The sequence below is a fragment of the Botryllus schlosseri genome, chromosome 1 (genome assembly GCF_051294905.1).
Source record: "Botryllus schlosseri isolate E-star chromosome 1, Bs_hap1, whole genome shotgun sequence".
NCBI lineage: Eukaryota > Metazoa > Chordata > Ascidiacea > Stolidobranchia > Styelidae > Botryllus > Botryllus schlosseri.
Window position 1 is genome coordinate 6,018,878 of NC_137236.1, and position 12,312 is coordinate 6,031,189.

Consider the following 12,312-nt stretch of genomic DNA (forward strand, 5'->3'; position numbering starts at 1 on the left):
GACCGAACAATATGAAAATAGATCGCTTTATTAATTCTATCGTTTAAATTTGAAATAGTTTCCCATTTCACAAGCGACCAGGCGAGGCCGCCGAAAATTAAATTTCACTGAGTCACCTTTTTCAGGCTATGGCCTTTTTAAGTCACAGAAGCAAAGTTTTTCTGTAATGCCTTGGGTCAAGTTTGCAGACCTAGGGCGTTTGGGGTGTGTTATTTGATTTGTTTTAGGGGGAGGGGGTTATCGCCATGCTGTTTGGCTTTTGGGGGGGGAATTATTCCCGCATTGCGCCATTTTCTTGCTATGTGCCGGAAAAAATGTCATTTTTGGCGGTTTCGCCAGACCGTGTGATAAATGGCAATAAAGTAACAAATTTGAGGGCTCTGCAGGAAGTAGGTTATACAATGGAACCTTTCGAGTATCACATACCCTGATAATTCAATAAAAATTATGAATGCAACTTTTTACTGCAAGTTTTGTTAAAATTAATTGCAACTTTCTCGCGATTTTAGTGCATCAAAAACTTGCCCTACTCATAACCTGATTGGTTGTATCGTAGCATACGAAACATGTAGCAAACAACGAAATTAGGTATGGTCAACGAGAATGTTGATTTCACCTGTCTTGACCCATTCCATGTTCTCTTCCTTGGTATCCTTATCCTGCGACAATTCCACGCATTTTTCAAAGGACAGCTTTGCACTTGCGCAATATCCCGAATGCAACTGGATCTGGTGCAGGGACAAAGAATTTGATCAGCTTTTTTTAGACAAAATGGCTTCCTTTTCACAATTTGGATTTCGTCAACTAGGGATTAGATTTAGGATAAGATAAGCAGAGTGAAATAGCGTAAAGAGAATCACAGTAACTGATGAATATATTGTCATTACTCATTTTGCGGTAGTAACAAAGTTGCCATCTTGCAATTACAAACTTAGCTAATGGTGCAGAGCGTATCGATAAATGATTTGGTCCTACGACTCCTACCTACTCCAATCCTGCTTTTGGAAAAGCTCTGGTCCGACTCAGAAGCCGTATTCTAGAAATCCGGTCCGGCGACCGTGTAGACATTCGGCCGCCGCTCGGCGTCTGGCGTTTGGCCTCTGAGCGGGTTTAACCCCTGTTGCAGTTTGAGGTGACACATAATACTTCACTCCAGAATTCACAACTGACAGGATAAGATGCGATGTTTTATGTACTCTACACAATACATTCGGGCAACGATCAGCACTAAACAATGAAAGGAACAATGACAATCAAAATAAATATAAGGTCCTGCGGGTTCATTAGTTTATACTATTAGATAATAACTATTTGCTCATATCAGATATCTATTTATCTTTGATGATATTTCTTCCAAACTTGTGACTTTCAGTGCTGATTCCTTTGTCAGTTGGTATTGTCCCCGATTATTAAATAAACAAGGAACGTCAACTGTACACAAAATGTGCTGGAACGGTGTCCAGCAAGAATCTTTATTTTGAGGCCAGTGAAAAAACTCTGATGGGCCTTTTGGGTGCATGAATTCAACTAAGGCATCGTTGTTTGGCTTGTCAATTTCTGTGACCATGCCAATGTACCAGTTTTCATCATAAACGCAGCATACAAATTTGTTTTTGATAATTTCAATTTGAAGTACATTTTCTTGGTTTGAGTCTTCATCTAATTCAACTTCCAATACATAGTGTTTGTCTTGACTGACACGTTTTGCTCCCAGTTTGGTTGATGACAATGGCCTAAAATGATGGAATGCCCGAGTACCTTTGACTGTGGTAGCGAGCCGAAATCGCTGTTCCAAAAAAGCTCTCGTAGCATCCAATTCGTCTTTGAGCAAATTAATAAATTTTATTTTTTTGAGATTTTTCGCGCAATAGGACATCATTTCTTCCACGTTCAGAAGCTGACCATTCAGTGGGCGTCTCAGACTTTCCATTGCTGTAGCTCGTTTTACAGTGCCACCAATGCCATCACATGGCGATTTACCATGGCTCGTGGCAAAAAAGGCAACAGGGGTTAAACCCGCTCAGAGGCCAAACGCCGGGCGCCAGACGCCGAGCGGCGGCCGAATGTCTACACGGCGTTTGGCGGCTGAACTGGTGACGCTAGATGGCGTTTGGCGTCTGTTATGGTGAGACGCCGAGTAGCTATACGGCGTTTGGCGTCCGAAATGTGAGACGCCGTATAGCTACTTGGCGTCTGAATTTGTCTAGCGTATAGGATCTTATTTGAGGGTAGTCACGCTCACGAAGGATTGCTAAGGGGTCGAAGTTGGGAGCTTTAACGCCGACAGACAAATGATGTCTGCTATATAGAACACTATGGTAGACGTCTTTCGATGCTTATGATTATCGAGTTTCCTTGCAGCAATGACAGCGATTGCTCTAGCTGAGGATTTGACACACCTCATTAGAATCATAACAGTTCAAGAACTTAATTGCGGTCTCTGCGAAATCAACACGTTCAAAACGTCAGAAAAGCTAGATGAGCATATCGAGGCGGTACACTGGGCTCATCGCGTACCTCACGCTGTCGACAAAGAAGTGCAAGGTGTGTAAAGATCTTACCGAGTATATATAGCCATGTTGCATTCCTCAGTGAAGAATCTCTACTCGATTGTGATTTATGGGTAATTGACTGAGTGTTAAAAAGCTTGATATTATAATGGTTTGCGATTACTTGAAACTGGAATTCATGTTTTGAGGCAATTTTCAGCAAAATCTGAGACTTGAGAGTGAACCAATCTCTGCTTTGGTTAATCTCAAATTGAATTGTAACCGGTAGGCCTACCCAATGGATTCAGAAGTATTTGTGTAAAGTTAATTAATTTAGAGGTAGGCTACCTATACCCATCAAATATTAGTTAGCAAGACATGTCAGCGGAGTCAGCCATGTTTCTCTCTGAACCAGCTTTCATATGACGTGTTACTTCCCAATTTTCGTGTAGACATAATTGCGCTAGTTCATGTTATGCATGATCGATTTGATTGGGGGAAATTTTTCCTTCAATATATTCTATCATTGTACACTGTTATCCACTCTCAACTACTTGGCTATCCTGTTTTATGACCAGTAACAGGGAACTTAAAAGCGATTAAACTTCATGTGTGGATGACCACGAAATGGTCATTTTTTAAAAGGCGATAACTGTGGTGCATGGACCAATTTTGATTAGGTTTACTGCACTCAGGGCTATATACCAGATTTACCCAGCTCCGTTTTCATTGCAATCTGAGACCCGGGTTGAAATCCTGGTACGTTCAGCGTAATATATTTGGTGAGAGACACCGATTCCATATTGGTCTGAGACCAAGTGGATACGAGTGTGGTTGATTTGACATGGATTTACCCTTGTGTATCTAATTGTATTCACATATTCCAGGCTATATCGTACCATGCCGTTTGAAGTGTATGGAACGTATTGGTCAGGCCAGAGGCAGGAGTCACTACCACTGCCATACCTGCACTAAAGTTCTTGGTCGACGTGGTACATTTGAAAGTCATTTACAAAAAGTATGTGGCAATCCGCCACCAAACAAGGAAAGCAAGACTCGTCGTTTAAATCAACCGACAGATAGCAAAAGTAAAAAGCAATGCACCAAATGCGACAAGTCATATGCAAGATCTCATGGCTTGACAAGACATGAACCAGATGGCCACGGCCTTCCAGCAACCCTTCCTGCAGTTTGTATTGATCCGAAAAATGGTGTGTTTATGGTCTCCCAAGGATCATCAGGCCAAGCTGCTCCTTTGCACGTTACGAAGCATTTATTAAGAAGCCTGATTTGGTGTGAAGACAAAGACTGTATATCAATTTTTGGGACCCTCAAGGACAAAAATCCCGGGGTCCAATGTGATCATTTGACATGATCATGTGCAAACATTGATTTAGATGAAAAAACTTTTTTACAGATTCCTAGATACTCAGAATCTATGTACTATGTTTTAGGCTGTTTGGAGGGATTTTATAGCGCAACTTTTTGCAACTTCTCTCTATTTTTCATGTCAAATTTACTGCAACTTTAAAATCAAATAGTGCGCTAAAGTGTAACCGAGTGATTTAAAAAATGCTATAAACTATTTCTAGTATGGTTTTATTCTCTTTGATTTGCATACCTAAGAGCTATGTGATGGGTTAGCTGCATCTCACTGTTATCTATATGACACAATGGCTTGCAAGCAAGAAGTTCAACTACCCCTGCCAAGCACGGCCGTGACCGAACAATATGAAAATAGATCGCTTTATTAATTCTATCGTTTAAATTTGAAATAGTTTCCCATTTCACAAGCGACCAGGCGAGGCCGCCGAAAATTAAATTTCACTGAGTCACCTTTTTCAGGCTATGGCCTTTTTAAGTCACAGAAGCAAAGTTTTTCTGTAATGCCTTGGGTCAAGTTTGCAGACCTAGGGCGTTTGGGGTGTGTTATTTGATTTGTTTTAGGGGGAGGGGGTTATCGCCATGCTGTTTGGCTTTTGGGGGGGGAATTATTCCCGCATTGCGCCATTTTCTTGCTATGTGCCGGAAAAAATGTCATTTTTGGCGGTTTCGCCAGACCGTGTGATAAATGGCAATAAAGTAACAAATTTGAGGGCTCTGCAGGAAGTAGGTTATACAATGGAACCTTTCGAGTATCACATACCCTGATAATTCAATAAAAATTATGAATGCAACTTTTTACTGCAAGTTTTGTTAAAATTAATTGCAACTTTCTCGCGATTTTAGTGCATCAAAAACTTGCCCTACTCATAACCTGATTGGTTGTATCGTAGCATACGAAACATGTAGCAAACAACGAAATTAGGTATGGTCAACGAGAATGTTGATTTCACCTGTCTTGACCCATTCCATGTTCTCTTCCTTGGTATCCTTATCCTGCGACAATTCCACGCATTTTTCAAAGGACAGCTTTGCACTTGCGCAATATCCCGAATGCAACTGGATCTGGTGCAGGGACAAAGAATTTGATCAGCTTTTTTTAGACAAAATGGCTTCCTTTTCACAATTTGGATTTCGTCAACTAGGGATTAGATTTAGGATAAGATAAGCAGAGTGAAATAGCGTAAAGAGAATCACAGTAACTGATGAATATATTGTCATTACTCATTTTGCGGTAGTAACAAAGTTGCCATCTTGCAATTACAAACTTAGCTACTGGTGCAGAGCGTATCGATAAATGATTTGGTCCTACGACTCCTACCTACTCCAATCCTGCTTTTGGAAAAGCTCTGGTCCGACTCAGAAGCCGTATTCTAGAAATCCGGTCCGGCGACCGTGTAGACATTCGGCCGCCGCTCGGCGTCTGGCGTTTGGCCTCTGAGCGGGTTTAACCCCTGTTGCAGTTTGAGGTGACACATAATACTTCACTCCAGAATTCACAACTGACAGGATAAGATGCGATGTTTTATGTACTCTACACAATACATTCGGGCAACGATCAGCACTAAACAATGAAAGGAACAATGACAATCAAAATAAATATAAGGTCCTGCGGGTTCATTAGTTTATACTATTAGATAATAACTATTTGCTCATATCAGATATCTATTTATCTTTGATGATATTTCTTCCAAACTTGTGACTTTCAGTGCTGATTCCTTTGTCAGTTGGTATTGTCCCCGATTATTAAATAAACAAGGAACGTCAACTGTACACAAAATGTGCTGGAACGGTGTCCAGCAAGAATCTTTATTTTGAGGCCAGTGAAAAAACTCTGATGGGCCTTTTGGGTGCATGAATTCAACTAAGGCATCGTTGTTTGGCTTGTCAATTTCTGTGACCATGCCAATGTACCAGTTTTCATCATAAACGCAGCATACAAATTTGTTTTTGATAATTTCAATTTGAAGTACATTTTCTTGGTTTGAGTCTTCATCTAATTCAACTTCCAATACATAGTGTTTGTCTTGACTGACACGTTTTGCTCCCAGTTTGGTTGATGACAATGGCCTAAAATGATGGAATGCCCGAGTACCTTTGACTGTGGTAGCGAGCCGAAATCGCTGTTCCAAAAAAGCTCTCGTAGCATCCAATTCGTCTTTGAGCAAATTAATAAATTTTATTTTTTTGAGATTTTTCGCGCAATAGGACATCATTTCTTCCACGTTCAGAAGCTGACCATTCAGTGGGCGTCTCAGACTTTCCATTGCTGTAGCTCGTTTTACAGTGCCACCAATGCCATCACATGGCGATTTACCATGGCTCGTGGCAAAAAAGGCAACAGGGGTTAAACCCGCTCAGAGGCCAAACGCCGGGCGCCAGACGCCGAGCGGCGGCCGAATGTCTACACGGCGTTTGGCGGCTGAACTGGTGACGCTAGATGGCGTTTGGCGTCTGTTATGGTGAGACGCCGAGTAGCTATACGGCGTTTGGCGTCCGAAATGTGAGACGCCGTATAGCTACTTGGCGTCTGAATTTGTCTAGCGTATAGGATCTTATTTGAGGGTAGTCACGCTCACGAAGGATTGCTAAGGGGTCGAAGTTGGGAGCTTTAACGCCGACAGACAAATGATGTCTGCTATATAGAACACTATGGTAGACGTCTTTCGATGCTTATGATTATCGAGTTTCCTTGCAGCAATGACAGCGATTGCTCTAGCTGAGGATTTGACACACCTCATTAGAATCATAACAGTTCAAGAACTTAATTGCGGTCTCTGCGAAATCAACACGTTCAAAACGTCAGAAAAGCTAGATGAGCATATCGAGGCGGTACACTGGGCTCATCGCGTACCTCACGCTGTCGACAAAGAAGTGCAAGGTGTGTAAAGATCTTACCGAGTATATATAGCCATGTTGCATTCCTCAGTGAAGAATCTCTACTCGATTGTGATTTATGGGTAATTGACTGAGTGTTAAAAAGCTTGATATTATAATGGTTTGCGATTACTTGAAACTGGAATTCATGTTTTGAGGCAATTTTCAGCAAAATCTGAGACTTGAGAGTGAACCAATCTCTGCTTTGGTTAATCTCAAATTGAATTGTAACCGGTAGGCCTACCCAATGGATTCAGAAGTATTTGTGTAAAGTTAATTAATTTAGAGGTAGGCTACCTATACCCATCAAATATTAGTTAGCAAGACATGTCAGCGGAGTCAGCCATGTTTCTCTCTGAACCAGCTTTCATATGACGTGTTACTTCCCAATTTTCGTGTAGACATAATTGCGCTAGTTCATGTTATGCATGATCGATTTGATTGGGGGAAATTTTTCCTTCAATATATTCTATCATTGTACACTGTTATCCACTCTCAACTACTTGGCTATCCTGTTTTATGACCAGTAACAGGGAACTTAAAAGCGATTAAACTTCATGTGTGGATGACCACGAAATGGTCATTTTTTAAAAGGCGATAACTGTGGTGCATGGACCAATTTTGATTAGGTTTACTGCACTCAGGGCTATATACCAGATTTACCCAGCTCCGTTTTCATTGCAATCTGAGACCCGGGTTGAAATCCTGGTACGTTCAGCGTAATATATTTGGTGAGAGACACCGATTCCATATTGGTCTGAGACCAAGTGGATACGAGTGTGGTTGATTTGACATGGATTTACCCTTGTGTATCTAATTGTATTCACATATTCCAGGCTATATCGTACCATGCCGTTTGAAGTGTATGGAACGTATTGGTCAGGCCAGAGGCAGGAGTCACTACCACTGCCATTCCTGCACTAAAGTTCTTGGTCGACGTGGTACATTTGAAAGTCATTTACAAAAAGTATGTGGCAATCCGCCACCAAACAAGGAAAGCAAGACTCGTCGTTTAAATCAACCGACAGATAGCAAAAGTAAAAAGCAATGCACCAAATGCGACAAGTCATATGCAAGATCTCATGGCTTGACAAGACATGAACCAGATGGCCACGGCCTTCCAGCAACCCTTCCTGCAGTTTGTATTGATCCGAAAAATGGTGTGTTTATGGTCTCCCAAGGATCATCAGGCCAAGCTGCTCCTTTGCACGTTACGAAGCATTTATTAAGAAGCCTGATTTGGTGTGAAGACAAAGACTGTATATCAATTTTTGGGACCCTCAAGGACAAAAATCCCGGGGTCCAATGTGATCATTTGACATGATCATGTGCAAACATTGATTTAGATGAAAAGGTTTTGAACACCCTCGTTGAAATGAAGATAATATCAACCGCAACTAGTGAAAAATGCAGCAATGAAAGAATGAGGAGTGTGCAATGCAATGCTCCACTCGTGGTGCATGCGAATTCTGAAGCATTCAATATTTCGAAGAAATACAAGTATTATTCTATCTTCACTGGCGAGAAGACATACTATAGTCCTAGTGAAAGAGTGCGGGTGACATATGACGTTGACGGAGGCTCATGGTCATGTCTGTGCTCACTGCTCATGGAAAACTGGAACATTCTTGCACATCAAACTGGCGAAATGGTATGTGTTCCAGACTGAACCAGATCTCGTATCGCGAAATGGTATGTGTTCCAGACTGAACCAGATCTCGTATCGCGAAATGGTATGTGTTCCAGACTGAACCAGATCTCATATCATGTATGTCGAGGTAATCTTCATTGCATGACTTTCGAAGATTCCATATTTAGTTTCTTAATATTTGATTTACAGTACTCAACCTCCTACTGATTACATGCAATTGAATATGAAGTATTTTCTCGAGCATAAACTGATCCCGGAGAAGATACCTAATGAATATTTGAAGGAAGGAATAATTTCAGAATTGACGCCAGAAGAAACTGTTTGTGCAAGGGGTGCTTTAAGTGAGCGGAATGCGAAAAGCTCAGATTTATGGAGTTGGTTGTATGTGCTTGCTTATTTCTCTGACTTTTACTGTGGTTCCACTGCTTATTTCTCAGTCATTTTTACTGTGGTTCCACTGCTGATTTCTCAATGACGTTTCCTGTCGTTCGATTGCTTGTTTAAATAGTATATTCACATTGAAATGAACCCGAATATTTTCGGCTGTCACTCGTCAGGGGTAATCGTCAGCAACTAGTAGAGAATTGGAAAGAACATTGTTTATTTCATTTCAACATTGCTTATTTCTTAATGACTTTTACCGTGGTTTCATTGCCTTCTGCTGTGGTTTCGTTGCCTATTTCATATTGTGGTTTCATTACATACTGTATCTGCAGAAATTCATTGCGAGTGTACAAATATGGGGTGGTGACAGGGTTGTAACCAAGTCACTAGGTTTCAAGAAGTCAAGTCGAGTCGTTTTCAATTCACCGGCGAGTCAAGTCCGAGCAATCCCCAACGAGTCAACCCGAGAGCAATGGGTCGAGTCCAAGTCATGGTGTTTACTGTTCCCCATCGAGTTCAGCTTCAGTAGGTCACTTCTGTGGAACTCGCGGGGGTGATATTAAAGGCCTCGGATAGTTTTTATGTTTATTTTTTTCCATTCTAAACATGGTTATTGTAACAGATAAAAGGCAGGTTTGGGCCCATTTATCAGTCCTAATATACCATTCTTGAATACGTCATACAACGAGTAAATCCATTTTTAAGAAAGAGACTCGAGTCATCAAAAACATTGTGAGTCGAGTCATGACTCGATTCATTGCAACCCTGGACGGTGATACAATAATTTGATACAGCTGAACATACAATAGATCATTTGGGATTCTGCCACCGCTTATTATGACAAAAAATTATCAATATGCAATCTTAGATATCACATAGTTGCGAGAACTTGATAGTCGCGCCATGAAAGGAGTTAGCCTCTGCTCAGTTTACCGAGGCACCAAACGCCGTATAGCTACTAGGCGTCTCAACATACCAGAGGCCAAACGCCGTTTAGCTACTCGGCGTCTGAACATAACAGACGCCAAACGCCGTATAGCTACTCGGCGTCTGAACATAACAGACGCCAAACGCCGTATAGCTATTCGGCGTCTGAACATAACAGACGCCAAACGCCGTATAGCTACTCGGCGTCTCACCACAACAGACGCCAAACGCCGTACAGACATTTGGCCGCCGCTCGGCGTTTGGCGTCTGGCGTTTGGCCTCTGAGCGGGTTTAACCCCTACTCAAAAAAGGACCACGCAGCATCCACTTCGAAGTCAGCTTTGTGCTTGCACAAATTGTAAAATGATTTTCTGTTTTTGTTCTGGGCAGCGCAACCATCGCTAAAATATTCCACATTGTCCAAGTTGTGAATTGTACTTTGGAGAACTTTAATTGTCTTTTGCTGAATCAGATACACCATTACTGCATCGTGCAACAACTCTTCCGATAAAAAGCATAGATTTAAATGCAAAATATAGTTGCTTGCAGACTTGTAGTAGCAAACTACCGGGTGCACAGTGCAGCATTGGTGAGTCCAATGATAGCCTTGCGCTTCATCTTGAATGTGGAAATAATTTTCCGCAAAATCCATTAATACAAGAGCTGTTTCCTGATCCATATCTTGTTTTCGTTTTTTCAAATATAAAGAATGCGAAATGTGAGGATGTGGTGCTAAATCTGCAAGCTTTTTTAATATCAACTGAATAAATTCAGTTATGGTTAAGGTTTGAGTTATTAGATCAGTTCGGTCAACTGACACCGGACACCCACCGTTTGAACGAAATAAGTTCATCCACATCCTCAAATTTTGAGCCAAGCAATTCCTGAACGGGTTGAAATCCGGGACAGTTTGGGCAACGCTGTAGCATGCAGTCTCTATTTTCAATATTGCAGACTGCCAATTGAAGCAAATCTTTATAAGTTTCTTCAATGCGGGCAGCATGCAGCAAAAGAACATCATTTTGATGTATGGTACAGACGCATACGGCATGTGTTCCAGATGATCCTGCACTAACACACCATTTCGGCCTCAATTCACAAAATTTTGTGAATCCAATTTTTGCATCCGGGTTTTGCTGTTTATACAGGGTATGGAATTCTTTCAGAGTACATAAAAGTAGACGTTTTTGTTAATACACATTCTTTTTAATGCTAACTCGGTCTTTCATCCCTGGCATCAACCTGCTATGTTCGTTGTTTTCATAAAATTTCACAACTTTTTCAACTGCTCTTGTTGAAAAGGGGGAGGATTTTGAATAAATTTGCAAGCTAGCTTCATGGCGCTCTTATGGTATGTTACGATTCAAAAGTAACTAATGTTTTTTTTGTTTTTAAAAGCTCTTGTCAAGAGCTTTCCAATGATACCTTACACTTGATGACATCACCTAGTCACCAAGAGATATCTGCAATTGAAAATGAAGTCACGTGTGAGTGATTTTCAAAGACATGAACAAAATCACAAGGTTAAAGGTCAGACTATGCAACTCCAAGTGTCGAAGAAATCGAAAAAGTATCAAGCAGGATATAAATGAACAAGTGTGTAAGTGTCACTCTCAACAACCCTAATTTGACCGAAATATAGCAAATTTAAACTACATGTATAAATTTCTGATATTTTTTCCGCTTGAGCGATCACAAAAATAGCAATTTTTGGACGGTCGTAGCTTCGGTTCAAGATGACCTTTTTTGATGAAATTTGATTTTCTGAAATCAGAAAACACAGCTCTGTAAGGCAGCATATCTTCATGACAATCCAAGATGGTGGAAATATGGCCTGTATCACCTGACATGATCTGACCCCGCCCCAAAGATGCCACTGGAATATTTCGGAAAAACCCACATGTGGAGGCCTAAATAAACGAGGAGGGTTGGTGCGATGACATGCAAAATAAGGTCAAAAACATGCAAAATAAGGTCAGTCGCGACATGCAAAATAAGGTCAGTCCGCACATAAATCCAAATCTATACTCCAATTACAAATCCAACTTTTTTCCTACGAAAAATAAATTCAAATTATCTTTCCTGTATAGTAGCCTATAGTTTCAACATTGAAATTCCTTATCTATATTCCAAATCTTAAGATTTTTCAATCAAAAGATAATCATGATTATCTTGATTACGAAGTCAGTCGCATGTAGAATATTATTATCGGTCCGCGCATAAATCCAAATCAATACTTCAATTACAAATCCACAAATCCACAAATTCAAAATATCTTTCAGACTATATAGTAATTTCACGATTGACATTCCCCATCTATATCCTAAATCTGAAGATGTTTCAACAAAATGTAATCAGACGATTATTACAATTACGAGAGATGAGTCGCATGTAGAATATAAAGAGTCCGCGTATAAATCCAAATGTTTACTTCAAATCCTACTGTTTTCTTATGCCACTGACCTTATTTTGCAATCTGCATGTGGCGACTGACCGTATTTCGCATGCGACTGACCTTATTTTGCATGTGACTGATCTTATTCTGCATGTCGCGACTGACCTTATTTTGCATGCGACTGACCTTATTTTGCATGTGACGGA

At 40.8% G+C, this 12,312-nt stretch overlaps 2 long non-coding RNA genes across 2 annotated transcripts in view; one reads left to right on the forward strand and one right to left on the reverse strand.

Annotated features, from left to right (window-relative positions):
• The window catches only part of LOC145447249 (uncharacterized), a 229,584-nt gene that overhangs the window by 162,590 nt on the left and 54,682 nt on the right, over nucleotides 1-12,312 (reverse strand). The window lies entirely within an intron of this gene.
• Nucleotides 6,759-9,123, forward strand: LOC145440222 (uncharacterized). Its single transcript, XR_013915471.1, has 2 exons — nucleotides 6,759-8,527; nucleotides 8,590-9,123. It is a non-coding gene; the product is annotated as an uncharacterized LOC145440222 (long non-coding RNA).